This window comes from Lepidochelys kempii, chromosome 2 (genome assembly GCF_965140285.1).
Source record: "Lepidochelys kempii isolate rLepKem1 chromosome 2, rLepKem1.hap1, whole genome shotgun sequence".
NCBI lineage: Eukaryota > Metazoa > Chordata > Testudines > Cheloniidae > Lepidochelys > Lepidochelys kempii.
Window position 1 is genome coordinate 138,135,173 of NC_136381.1, and position 13,288 is coordinate 138,148,460.

General features: G+C 46.6%; 1 protein-coding gene across 8 annotated transcripts in view; it reads right to left on the reverse strand.

Annotated features, from left to right (window-relative positions):
* OTULINL (OTU deubiquitinase with linear linkage specificity like) overlaps positions 1-12,779 on the reverse strand; it is a 35,611-nt gene extending 22,832 nt beyond the window's left edge. For 2 of the 8 annotated variants that reach the window (XM_073332310.2, XM_073332314.2), the window contains exons 1-2: positions 12,639-12,779; positions 11,366-11,526 (exon numbers count right to left, since the gene is read on the reverse strand). The gene's annotated coding sequence lies outside the window, so the exon portion shown is untranslated. The remainder of the gene's footprint in view (positions 1-11,365; positions 11,527-12,638) is intronic. The other 6 variants (XM_073332309.2, XM_073332307.2, XM_073332306.2 and 3 more) reach the window with 5 other exon arrangements.
* Between the last annotated feature and the right edge of the window lie 509 nt (positions 12,780-13,288).

The window sequence follows — 13,288 nt, forward strand, 5'->3', positions numbered from 1 at the left end:
TAAATCATCATCTTTACAATCAACTCTGCTAGCACTAGAAAAATCTACAGACTATTGGGTTCTTTCTATTAGGCACTGAAAAATACCAGGACAAAATCCTCCCCCACCCCCCCACCCCAAGAATATAAAGAGGAGTGTGCCTGCAACTGTGTTTTATTGCTGGTGGATAGTGAGAAATGGATTCTTGTCTAAGTCCTCCTCAGATCAGCCACAAAAAATATTAGGTAGTGTCTTCTCCAAGGACACAGCCTTCTTGCTCTTCTGTTCAGCTTTTTATACCACACGCATCACTGTGATAACCAAGCACCTTCCAAAATTAAAAGTAGACTGGGTGATGTATGACTGAGTACACTTTTTTTCTCCATTCCCTCACACAGGTGTGGGTGTGTGTACTTTTTTGGCATTTAAAAAACAAAAAGGTTTTATGGCACACACAGGCAAACAAGTTCAGAAAACCAAGTTTGTATTTTGATCAGAAAGTGACGAGGTCTATATATTTAGATACTACACAATGTACGTCAGATCCCTTCTCGTGGCTGCTACGGAGAGCACAGTTACTCCTTTACATCACAGCATAGAATTCTGGGCTCAGGATCTGAGGATCCAGAGTTCAAACTTTGCTGACCACCAATGTTTGTTTGGGAACAGTGGGTTTGGGTACAGTGCATACCTCCTCTTTTTCCAGGTGAATTGAATAAACCTTTTAAAAAGAACCCCACAAAATTTCCTTGAACAAAGGTTTTATAGTATAAAACTATTTCTCTGTCACTGACATGTCAATCTGACATGCAATGAAACACAAGTATTCCATCTTTTAGTCATTTTTCAGTCACTTGGATGAATTGTGTCACACATTGGCAGGTTTGACGGTTGAGAGAGCTATGATAGCAAAGACTCCAGTGAAATGGGGGCCATAGTACCTGAATGCAGTTTGTAGCTTCAGTTCCCTTAGAACTAACAGGAAATAGCCATACTAACAAAACTTTCTCCCCTTCTTCTATCAGAAACACCATAAGTGCTAATTGCTTCCTCAGTATCCGAAGGTAATGGTGATGGGTATGGGACAGGATGGTATCAATAACTGTATTCACCATATGGTAAAAGTAGCGTTCAGTTTAAATTGTTCAAGTCTTGGCTTTTATATGGAAATGGGCATACATATTGAGACTGAGACTAGAGTCAAAAGGTCACACAATATACAACAATTTCTGCAGTATTTTGGCCCAATACTTTCAGGAAATCCTTTGCTACTCTGCTGCCTTATAGGAGTCAAAAATGTCTTTCCCTCTGGTGTCCAGAGGCCTTTCAGAAAAAATAAAATTGTGAGGTAGCAGAGTAGCCTTTTCGTTATAAAAATACCCCAGTCTCCCAAGCTGTCCAAAATTGTAGTGTTTGGTACACTTCAGCTGCTGTTTGACATACTACCACCATATCTATACCCAGGACCCTGTTTGCTGAGAATTTAAAGTATATTTTTGAGATTTTCCCCCTGCTTGATTGCAAAAAGGAAAATGTACATAATTATATTTTTCTTCTAGGGATTCGTACAAATGAGGGTAAATTTCAGTTCATGAATCCATTCCTAATCTAGTCTCCTTGCAGAATGGTATTCCAGCAAGGACCAATAACAGGCTCAAATCCACTTCCAATCAAGCAAGGAAAAAACACAAGAGAAAGCTTCAGACACTAGTAAGTGAATATCATTATGTACCACAGAAAACGTAAACCTTCTCTAAGCACTTACCCTTAGCAAATATTATAAATACATTCCTTTTTAAAACAAACAGAAAACCTTCCTGAAATTTTGGTCATTGCCATTATTATTTTATATTACAGTAGAAGCTCAAAGATATAATCACCAGAATTATGGACTTACTGGTCAACTGGACACCTTGTGGAACCAGAAGTGACCAATCAGCCGATTTCAGCCCCAGCACTCGCCTCGTAGCTAAAGCCCCGAGCCGCAGTGCCTCTCCTCCGGCTGAAACTGGGAATGGAGCCACGATGGAGACCCAAGGCCCAGCAACCCTGCAGGGCTGAAGCTGGGAATAGAGCCACGGGGCTGCAGACCCGAGCCCCAACACTCCCCCCAGGTCTAAAGTCCTAAGCCCTGGTGCTCCTGCGGGGCAGAAGCCCGAAGCCCCTCACCCAGAGCCCTATGCCCATAGGGTCAGAAGCCCTGATTCCCCCGCCCCCACCTGCAGCCCTGCCCCTCCCTGCAGCTGCAACCCTCTTCCCCGCCCCTCATCCCCATGGCTGACATCGGTAATGTCTGTCTTGTTCAGAGTTATGGACAACCTCCATTCCTGAGGTGTGCGAAACTCTGAGGTTCTACTGTAATTCATTAGGATAAGTTCTCCTTCCGCATTCAGAGATGTTACACTCCAATCATATGCAAAGAAATTGGATTTATGTAAACTCCTATAAAGCTATTATATCAAGGAAGGTTATTATTTATAGAGGATCTATCAGTTGCTGAGGTTTATGATGAGTCAGCCTGACGCTGCTCAGGTTTGTTTTGTCCAGTCTCTGCTTTCCAAAACATACAACTTTTGAGAGTGGTGTGCTAAATCCAAATTGGCAGAGTAAAGGACTATTGAACCTATATATTAACCCTGAATGCCTTCCCACACTTAATCTTAGACGAAAGGTCCTCACCAGTATCTCCCAAGCTGTCAGCCATTCTGACACTAAGGGTATGCCTGCACTGCAGTACAATAGCTGTGGCTGGCCCATGCCAGCTGACTCAGGCTCAGGCTGCAGGATTATAAAACTGAAGTGTTGACGTTCGGGCTCGGGCTGGAACCCAGGGTTTGAGACACACCCCACTTGCTGGGTTTCTGAGCCTGGGCTCCAGTCCAAGCCCGAACATCTACATGGCAATTTTTAGCCCTGTGAGCCTGATTCAGCTTACCCAGGATACCTGTGACTGTGCCAGGGGTCTTTCATTGCCGTGTAGACGTACACGTAAGCTTGAGAAGCACTGCTCTAGACATCTGATGTGGGGGATTGGCAATTTTTTTTTCCAATGTGCGTGCAAACCAGCAGCCAATGGCTCGTGGACCGACACAGGTCCGCAGCCCACCACTTTGAGTAGCACTGGTCTAGAGTGTGAACTGTATTGCATTCTGCAGCAAATGCTGCTGCCACTGGGGAATCCTGGTAAAACTGACACTGTCCCAGTCCTCTGAGACACTGCAGGAACAGGCTGGCAGACATATTATGGCCTCTGTCTCCAGCCAGGGGCAAAGGGCTGTGGGTGGTGCTTCTTAGTAAATAAATGTGAGTGTCTAGAGAATCACAGGTAGTTGCCTGTGTCCTGATCTCTTCTCAGGTGGGCAGAGTGTTACAACAAGAGCAATATACATACAACATAACTAGGACAGGAAACACCTTTTCTCATGTTTATTTGTACAATTCCTAACACAAAGGAGTCCTCCTGCTCAGGGCCGTCCCTCAGGGTGTGTGGGGCCTGGGGCAGAAGTGACGAATTCGTCACTTCCAGGACTGACCAGGCAGGGCAGGAGAGGCGGTGCCTCCCCAAACAGCCAGGTGTGGCCCCACCCACACTCCGCCCCCCGGGTGCTGCCGCTGGGCTTCAGGGGGCTGGGGCCACACTGCCTGCCTTCCCGGGACTGGGGAGGCTGCAGCAGCGCCACCAAGCACTGTCCCTCGGGTGGAAGGGGCAAGGTTGGGGGCTAGCCTCCCCCAGCCAGCGGGTAACACAGTGCCCATGCGCGCCGGCCAACCATGCCAGCCCGCGGGGCCAGGAGCAGTCACCCTGATTCGCCATACCCTAGGGACGGCTCTGCTCCTGCTACATGACTGGGGTCCACAGGCATTATCATCATAAAAATTATAATCATGGACATGAGCGTCAGAAGGTCAAGATGTACAATAAAATGTGAGTACTTGTAAACCGAATCATAGAATAGAATATCAGGGTTGGAAGGGACCTCAGGAGGTCATCTACTCCAACCCCCTGCTCAAAGCAGGGCCGATCCCCGACTAAATCATCCCAGCCAGGGCTTTGTCAAGCCTGACCTTAAAAACTTCTAGGGAAGGAGATTCTACCACCTCCCTAGGTAACGCATTCCAGTGTTTCACCACCCTCCTAGTGAAAAAGTTTTTCCTAATATCCAACCTAAATCTCCCCCACTGCAACTTGAGACCATTACTCCTTGTTCTGTCATCTGCTACCACTGAGAACAGTCTAGAACCATCCTCTTTGGAACCCCCTTTCAGGTAGTTGAAAGCAGCTATCAAATCCCCCCTCATTCTTCTCTTCTAAAGACTAAACATCCCCAGTTCCCTCAGCCTCTCCTCATAAGTCATGTGTTCCAGTCCCCTAATCATTTTTGTTGCCCTCCGCTGGACTCTTTCCAATTTTTCCACATCCTTCTTGTAGTGTGGGGCCCAAAACTGGACACAGTACTCCAGATGAGGCCTCACCAATGTCGAATAGAGGGGAACGATCACGTCCCTCGATCTGCTGGCAATGCCCCTACTTATACATCCCAAAATGCCATTGGCCTTCTTGGCAACAAGGGCACACTGTTGACTCATATCCAACTTCTCGTCCACTGTACCCCTAGGTCCTTTTCTGCAGAACTGCTGCTGAGCCATTCGGTCCCTAGTCTGTAGCGGTGCATGGGATTCTTTTGTCTTAAGTGTAGGACTCTGCACTTGTCCTTGTTGAACCTCATCAGATTTATTTTGGTCCAATCCTCCAATTTGTCTAGGTCCCTCTGTATCGTATCCCTACCCTCCAGTGTATCTACCACTCCTCCCAGTTTAGTGTCAAATAAGGGATGTATTCAAAGGACTCAGTCACTGAGCAATCAGAACAGAAAATAAAGACACATACAATAGAACTGATTGTGACCTGTATGAGAAAATAAACCATCTGTCAGAGTACCCCATCAGCTCTCTCAGGAGAAAGAAATCAGAGCAGGCCTTGTATGGTTTTGGGCAAGTCACCTAATCTCAGTGTTACTCATCAGTTTATCCATTTGTAAACAACCATTTGTAGGCTTTAGGACCCAGAGCCTTACAGTTGAAGTGTGGCAGCTGAAAGGACACAACACAACAAAAACTGCTGTCTAGCAAGCAGACTATTAGCTTCAGGGCAATATTCATATATTCACAAGCTCAGCACACCCCACACATCCAATAAATAAAAGATTACTCAGACAGTCAGGAACCTCAACCCTAACCTAACCAATGACAGAAACAGCATTATACCGAACCAAGCCTGCTTCCTATCCATACCTACAAGCTTCTGAGAAACGGCATGCTGACTACCTGGCACCTACTGACAGCAATTTGTTCTGAAAGCCCATCAGTTTTTACATAATTAGTGATATCAATACAATTCTGGTTGTTTTTGTCTTCAGCTGCTAGTACAAGGAAGCACTCACCTTTGCCTGTGCCAGTGTAGGAAATCAATTCATTTGATAGTCTACCTATTTTGATGACTGAGAAAAGCAAGCTTAAATTTTTTACTCTGGTTAGCATCCCAGAGGGGAAAAAATATCAGTGAGGCAGCCAGATTTGATTAGTGTGGTCTCTTCAACCCTAAAGGGACATCATTAACTTGAAATCTAGACAATTTAAAAAATAGTTAAAAGTAGTGGCAGATACAGCACCTCCACATGAGTTCTTCTCCCAGTTTTTGGTGTGCTCCAATTACATTTTTCTGTTTTTCTCTCCCAGTCATGTGAAAGATCCACACAAATAAAAAGGTGAACTGACTTGACAATATCAGAGAAACTGAAATTGACTATAAACAAAGCACTGTCTGATGCACAAAATAAACAAATAAATGTTTTATTTCCATTCTCTTAGTCACTCTTGTAATGCCAAAAACTACTGAAAGTATAAATATTTCACCTTTGTGATTTAAGTTGATGGTGTTCCTTTAACTCCTGATTGAAATACTTTGTACAATGGAATTTATTATTATTTCTAGTATATATCTGGCATCACCGTTGGTATCTGGACACCTTACAAGGATTAAATAGAGACATTCAAGATCTCCATAAAAAGAAGCCAAAAGACCATGGTCCCCTGCTGCCTCTGCAGCTTTACCAATCAGCTTAGAAACCAAGACTTAATCAGCTGGGAAGGCCTGGAAAAAGAAATGAATCTTGCAGTTCCATCTAGCAATGGATTCTAATTAAGTTTGACTCTGGATACCAAGCTGATTTTACAGGGCTGGCAGTTTGGGGAACGGGGGGGGGTCTTTTTACTTGTAAACTAAGGATATTTAATATGGGAATTACTGAGAGTGAATAATATTGGAGTACTGCAATGCAGTATTTACAGAATAATTTTTCAGAACTGATCTGCACTTTAAAGCTGTATCTGGAGTTAACTATTTTTGAAAACCCAAGCTTTGAGGAACATGCCACAGCTAAAAGGAATTAAAAGAAAAACAGGAAGTGACAAGAAATGAAAACAGAACTAAAGGACATTAAACAAAGCACACAGCAAACGGGAATAACAATAAAAGGTCCCTACATGCATGGGCTTGCTTAAACCTTAAAATTTCCATGCCAGCTGTTGTAACTTTCCCTCAGTCCAGCTACCACCATCTCTGGCTGGGAGAAGCACATTAACCTGCTCACAGCATCTGTGTTTCTTGCCAGCCTGTTAGCTTTTGCTGATACCTTGGGGCAGTCAGTGGCCACTCACTCCACCCCTACTTACCTTTTATAGGATCTCTGAGGTTTCTAATCCCTTTGATCCTATGGTCTGCCTTGGGAACAGTAAACTATTCTAGCCCAGAGAGTGACAGACAGGGGGTACTCCCCATCTGATAACTGCCATTGTTTCGTTTCCTGTGGGTTTCCCCCTTTACAGCCTCCTTTGATTTAACTCCCAACTTCAGGCAGAGTCATATGAAACAGATTATAAAATATCATATGCCCCTTTGGTTAAGAAATACTACATAAATCGCCACAGCTCCTCGTTCATTTCAGCATCTAGTTTTAAAAATCCCCCGTCTTTAGTACCCTCCATGGACTGGACTCCCCTGCTATTCGGAACAGCCTCTCTCTCCTCCTACTGCCCCACAGCCTCTTCACCCCTTAGATTTGCCACTTGTTTTCAAATCTCAGCAAAAGCCATCTCTTTTCTCCCTTGTCTACATCTAATTTGTTTCCCATTGGTTATTATTTCTGCACTGCATGATTTTGTGTGATTTTAACTGATTTTATCTTAACACTGCTTTAACAAAAGGTATTCTGCCCAATTGTAAGTAAATGTGTAAATATGTATACATAAAAATTAACACAGTAGCGTGAACTTACTCTCAGAAACCCATGAAGGATGGTGGGGGAAGGAGAGCAAAAGACAATTTATAGCCATCTTGCACCAGATTTAAACTCTTTGTTCTTAGCCATGGGAAAATATAAACTGGGATTCATTGTAATGAAATTAATTAAAGAATTAGTTAATAATGCCTTATTATGGTATCTTTCTGTAAAGTGCCATGTTGTCAAGTCTGACATCAAGTGTTGGAATAATGCACATAAAATCTGTATTTGCCAAGCATGGAATCCCAGCAACGATATTTGTGAGCAAAGGTCCTTATTATTCCATACATGGATGAAAGCAGCTTCATCAGCATTGGAGTACAATTACTCCACTGTATATCAAGTAAATGACAAAGCCAAAAGAGAGATGCAGATTGCCAAGACAGTGCTGGAAAAGGTGTCAGACAGTATCTCATATTAATGTTTTGTTTTATTAGCTTATTATAGCTCAGTTAGAATTCAGATTATGGTCTTCAGGAACAGTTATAAAGGTTTTAAAGAAGCTCCACAATTAATGTGTCTAGTTAAAGCACTTTATGAAAATATCTTTATACCAGTACAACTGCATCCACACTACGGGGCTTGTACCATTTAACTATACATTTAAATCTGTACAACTGTTGTGTGTAGCCAAACTACAAAATCACTTTGCTACTGCACCTTCTCACAGTGCTTTCAGAGCTAAGGAATTATAACCAGACATGGTTTAAAGCTGTAAACCCAAGAAATATAGACTTCTGAAAAATAATGTATTTAAAAAATAAAATGACTATATATAGTTGTAACCTTTGCGCAAGGCTAGCAGATCTCTCAAGTCCCAACATACCTGATATTTTACCATGATTGTTAATGTAGAACATTTGTGTCATTGCATAATATCATTTGCACAGCCCACTCCCACAATTCACCTACCAATAAAATGACATTAGTCACTGACAACACACAACAGAATGTGTATATTGTATACATGACGGTGTGGTGCAATAAGAAGTTTGAATGGCCACATTACTCACAATTGCCAAATCACATGATCATGCTACCTATTTTACCAAATGAACTTCTTTTCAATTCTTTGAGAGGTTTTTCTGTTTTCAACAAAAATGTATTGGCATCATCTTTTGTATTCTCTCCTCCTGAAAGCTAAATTAGTACTGTGGGTCCAGTCGCTGAGGGCTAAGAGCAAGGGGACATCTAAACTATATTTCAGACAATTTAAGACCAAATATTTTGGAACCTACCAGGCCTACAAGCAAGTGATGGTTCCATCAGAAAGCTGCAAGTCTCCCTTTTCTGTTTATAGTGGCATCCCTGGCCGATAATCTTTGGGAACTGAACCTGAGGCCTCACTCTAAAAATCATGAACCTTTGCTCAGAACCGAACAGAGGTTTGCGGGGGAGGGTGTGGGGCAAAAATATGAAATAGAGACCCCCACACACATACATCCTTCCTCCCCCCCCAAAAAAAAGTACCATGGAGATAGAAGAGTTTAAGAAGAGGGGAAGGAATGGGGGGTCAGAGATGATCCAGGCCTGTGCAGTTGCTACCCTCCCCACAGAGATGAGGGGACTCTGCCCTGCTTGTGTCCAGGAGGGGCAGGAAGTGTGCCCCCAGTCCGCCTCTCCTTGTACTTCAGCCCCGCTGATGGTGGGAGTGGTATCCCCAGCCCCTAGTCCCCACATCTGCCTCTGTATTCACAGCTCAGCGAGACTCCTGGGTCCTGGTGCAATGATGCCAAGGGCAGCCACAGTGGAATTTGGACTCAGCCAGACGAAGCAAGTCGCTCTCCGTACTACTGATTGCAGGCACCAAACCCAAGGTGTGCTGTGTGACCCTGTGCACCACTTCGCAACGGCTCTCACTCAACTTTGGACTGGCCACCCCCGCATTATTTTGGGCACCCTCTAAAATGGACCAGGTCCATTAGCTCAGGGCAGCTGCAGACCAAGATCTCTGATCTAGCCACTAGAGGGGGACAAGGAGCCATTCTATTAGCATGGGTTACACATTTTGCATGGCCAGGGAAGCTCATCCACCAAGTTGAAAGAAAATCATATTTCAAGGGTTACATAGGGGGTAAAATAAAAATAAGGGTGGTTTGAAACAGCTCAGAGATTTGGAATGTTAAAAATAATGCCACTAAAGATGCATTTGCAGACAGGAGGCAGGTGCCGATGCACAATGAATTTCAAAAGACCCTGCAATTCTTCTTCTCCCCAAGAGGAGGGCCCTGCTACTGAAGACTTAACCTAGGGCCTGTTTGTAGTAAAAACGCTTGTTACAGTTGTTTAAATTTACAATGCCTAAAGCAGTGGTCACTTTTTGAATCTAAGGGCAACCCAGGATCTACCCCACCCCTTCCCCAAAGCCCCGCTCACTCCATCACCCCTCTCTCCATTGCCCACACTTCCCCACCCTCACCCACTTTCACCAGGCTGGGTTAGGGGGTTGGGGCTCAGGAGGGGGGTGCAGGCTCTGGACTTGGGCCGAGGGGTTTGCAGTGTGGGAGGGGGCTCTGGGCTGAGCCTGGGGCAGAGGGTTGGGGTGCAGGAAGGGGTGAGGGGTGCAAGCTCTAGGAGAGAGTTTGGGAGCAGGAGGGGGCTCCAAGCTGGGGCAGAGTGTTGGGATGCAAGAGGGGATATGGGGTGCTGACTCCGAGAGGCAGCTCAGAGATGGGGAGCGGCCTCCCACCAGGCAGCACCTACCTCCAGTGGTTCCTGGTCGGCAGCAGGCGCAGCAAGGTTAAGACAGGCTCTCGGCCTACCCTGGCCCTATACCACTCCCGGAAGGGGCCAATGCGCCCCTGTGGGGGGGGGGGGCTGGGGAGCATGTGGCTCCGTGCACTGCCCCTCTCTGCAAGCACCGCCCCCGCAGCTCTCCCAGCCAATGGGAGCTGTGGGGGCAGTGCTTGCAGGCAGAAGCAGAGTGGGGAGGATGCCTTAGCGGCAGCCACACTGCAACACTGGAGATCGCGATCGACTGGGAGATCCTCTAGGACAGACCAGTCAATCATAATCGACCGCTTGGTGACCACTGACCTAAAGTTAGGCACCCAAATCCATTTTAAGGCAATTATACAGAGGCCTGACTTTTAGAGATGCTGATCATGCAGATTTGTCATTGAAGTGTATGGAATATTTGGGTGTTCAAAATCTCTGAAAAATCAGACCAATTATTTATTTGCTTAATTAAGGAATTAGTTGCCTAGTTTTAGGCATGCAACTTTGAAAATGTTGAGCATAATTTCTAGCGTTTTCCCTCTCCTCCCCCAACAAGAAAACAAAAACAAAAAATAAATTCACATACCCTCTTACGTACAGTGGATTCCCAGGGAGGGGGAGGGGGAAGAGAAGTGGGGAGAGTGGGTCTAGCAATATTTTGCATGTTGGTTATGCAAATTGGCTTCTTTGTGGTGCCTCTAAAATACAAGCATCTGTTGTCCCACTGTACATCTCTATTTTAATGCACGTTTAAATTCTCTATCTAAACATTAGCTGTTGTTAATTACAGATCTCAACTTAGGTCCTGAGAGACAAGCTCCAGAGATTTAAACACAGTTTTTAGAGCCCAAGTATAGAAATGACCAATTTTAATAGTTCACACACATTATTCCAGCTTCAATATACTGAGAAATGTGAAAACAGCTGTTCCTAGGGCTAAGGTAAAATAGTAATTATATCTTCAAGTATCAGCAATTGAGAGAATCACAATAACCACAATGGTACTGTCTGATTGAATAGCTTGCAAATTTCTTCCCTTTAACTTTCAGAAGTTAAAACTGAAAGCGAGGTAGGAGCAATTTTCACATTTCAATCAGTGAGCAAATGATTAGTTGGTCAGCAAGAGAGAAAGAGTCCAGACTCAGTCAGAGTATGTAATAAGACAGATGGACCGGCAGTAATTTACTCTAAAGCTGGACTGCTACAGCAGAAAGACAAAGTGAAAATTTATGGTTTCTGGAACATAAGAGATCAGGCAAATACAGGCACAAGGCTGTAAGGTAGTAAGCACTAACTTCACTATGACTATGAGATGTAGCTGCAATCACCTGGGAGGAGACTAAGGGGAACACGTCCATCTTTTGACTGCTCTGGTGATGTCCCCCTCAGCGTGACTTTGGAAGTCGAGCACTCCCTCCTCCTCCTTTCCCTCTGTGATGGGAGTTGAGGGCACTCAACACCATGCAAGTTTGGACGCTTATCTGTGCATCTACAAGCCAACAACCTCAGAGTGTTCAAAATGTAACATTAAAGGTTTAAAATGAAGAATTCCCATTTTCACAAAATATAATCCCTTCCTGGAATTCCTCCCCGCCTGAAACAACATGTACAAACATCCCCTTGGAACCTTGCAATATTTACAAGGCACTGTTTTCCCCCAAATCTCTGGCCTCAGTCAAATCCACTGCTGTCTCTATTAAAAGGTTCCAGCAGTATTGTGTGTTTTTTGTTTCTTAAACAGAGAGCACAATTGGAAGAAAGCTGAGCATTATTAAGTCTCTCTTAAATCTCTGTAGACACTTCAAGTATTTATACTCCTTGCCAAGGAGCCTTCAAATAACAGAGCATAAAAAGACCTATGAATATAATTCCCTATCAACAGTTCCCCAAGCTGTTGGTAGTAGAGGGGGAGTCAGGACATTACAACACATGCATGGGCCAAACTGTTTTCTTTTTTAAAAACCACAGTGGGAGGACTAATGTAAAGAAAGCTCTTTGCCCTTATCTTTTTTTCCTGGGGCATCACCCTCTGGCACCTGCCATAACAGTAGGTAGGTGAGGCTTACAGAAAACGCCCCTTGGCCTGGAAGCCAAATGCCACCCCCGGCTTGTGCCAAGAATGACTGAAAGGGGAAGGACCCGAGCCCTCTCCCCGAGCCCTGCAGGGTCCACCCTCCGCGCCCCCAGGCGCTCTCCACATCTCGTTGCCGTTCCCCTGTTTCCCGCCCCGTCCAAACCAGGCTAGAAAACCAGCCGCCCCCGGGGCAGCCACCGATCCTGCGAGAGAGGGAGGGGAAACACCACGCCCGGCCAGAGCCCAGCCCCGCTGTCGTCCCTCGCCGTGAGCCCGGGCTCGCCGTGACACCCCCTCACGCCCCAGCCGCCCACCCCAGGACGCAGCCAAAGGGGGGCGGGGGAGGGGGCATCCTCTGGCGCCTGCCACACGCTAGCGCCGGGCAGAGACCGGGGGCGGCCGGTGCAGCGCGGGCAGCGGCAGCAGCCGCCGGGCGAGCGCGGAGGGGCAGGGGCAGGGATCCCCGGGGCGGCGCCTGCCAAACGCCGGAGCCGCCACGCGCGAGCGGTCCCGGGAGAGCCTCTCACCTGCGGGGCCGCCGGCGCCGCCGCTGCCGGGAGTGCCGCGCCCGGGGCCCTGGGGACAGGCGGCGCCGCGCCGCCCCGCTGGGGAGGAGCTGCCGGCGCCGCCACTCCCACCCCCGGCTCGGGGGCCGCGCTCCCTCAGGCTCCGCCGCCTGCGCCTCTGAGGGGCGCCGCCCGCTGTCTGCGGGGGGTGGGAAGGGCGCCCCCAGAGGGGCGGGCAGGCACTGCAGGCAGGGTGGGGGACTTTGGGGTACCAGCACAGCACAGCACCCCCCGCTTTTAGCCAGGCCCGTGCTGCCCTGTGGACACAGCTGTTGGGACAGGCGCCCCTGCCAGAGGCGCCCGTGTGGACGCACTCCCCATAAGGAGTTTCGGCAGGTGCACTGCGCTGGCCAGTCCCCTAATGGTGCAGCTGGTGTGCGCAGAGAAGCCCGAAGATTTCCGAGGCGTGCCCCACTCTCAATCTGCAGATCCAGTTAACATGGTGGGAAAGTAACAGGCCCCTAAAATGGCTTGATGGGGAGACTAGCACTTGTCTCATAGCTTTTGATGCATCACAACAGGATATGAAGGTTTGACCCAAATTCGGAAAAAGTGCTCCCTCTATTTTCCCCACCAATCCATCTGCCGCCCCTATTAACCAAATAGAAAAA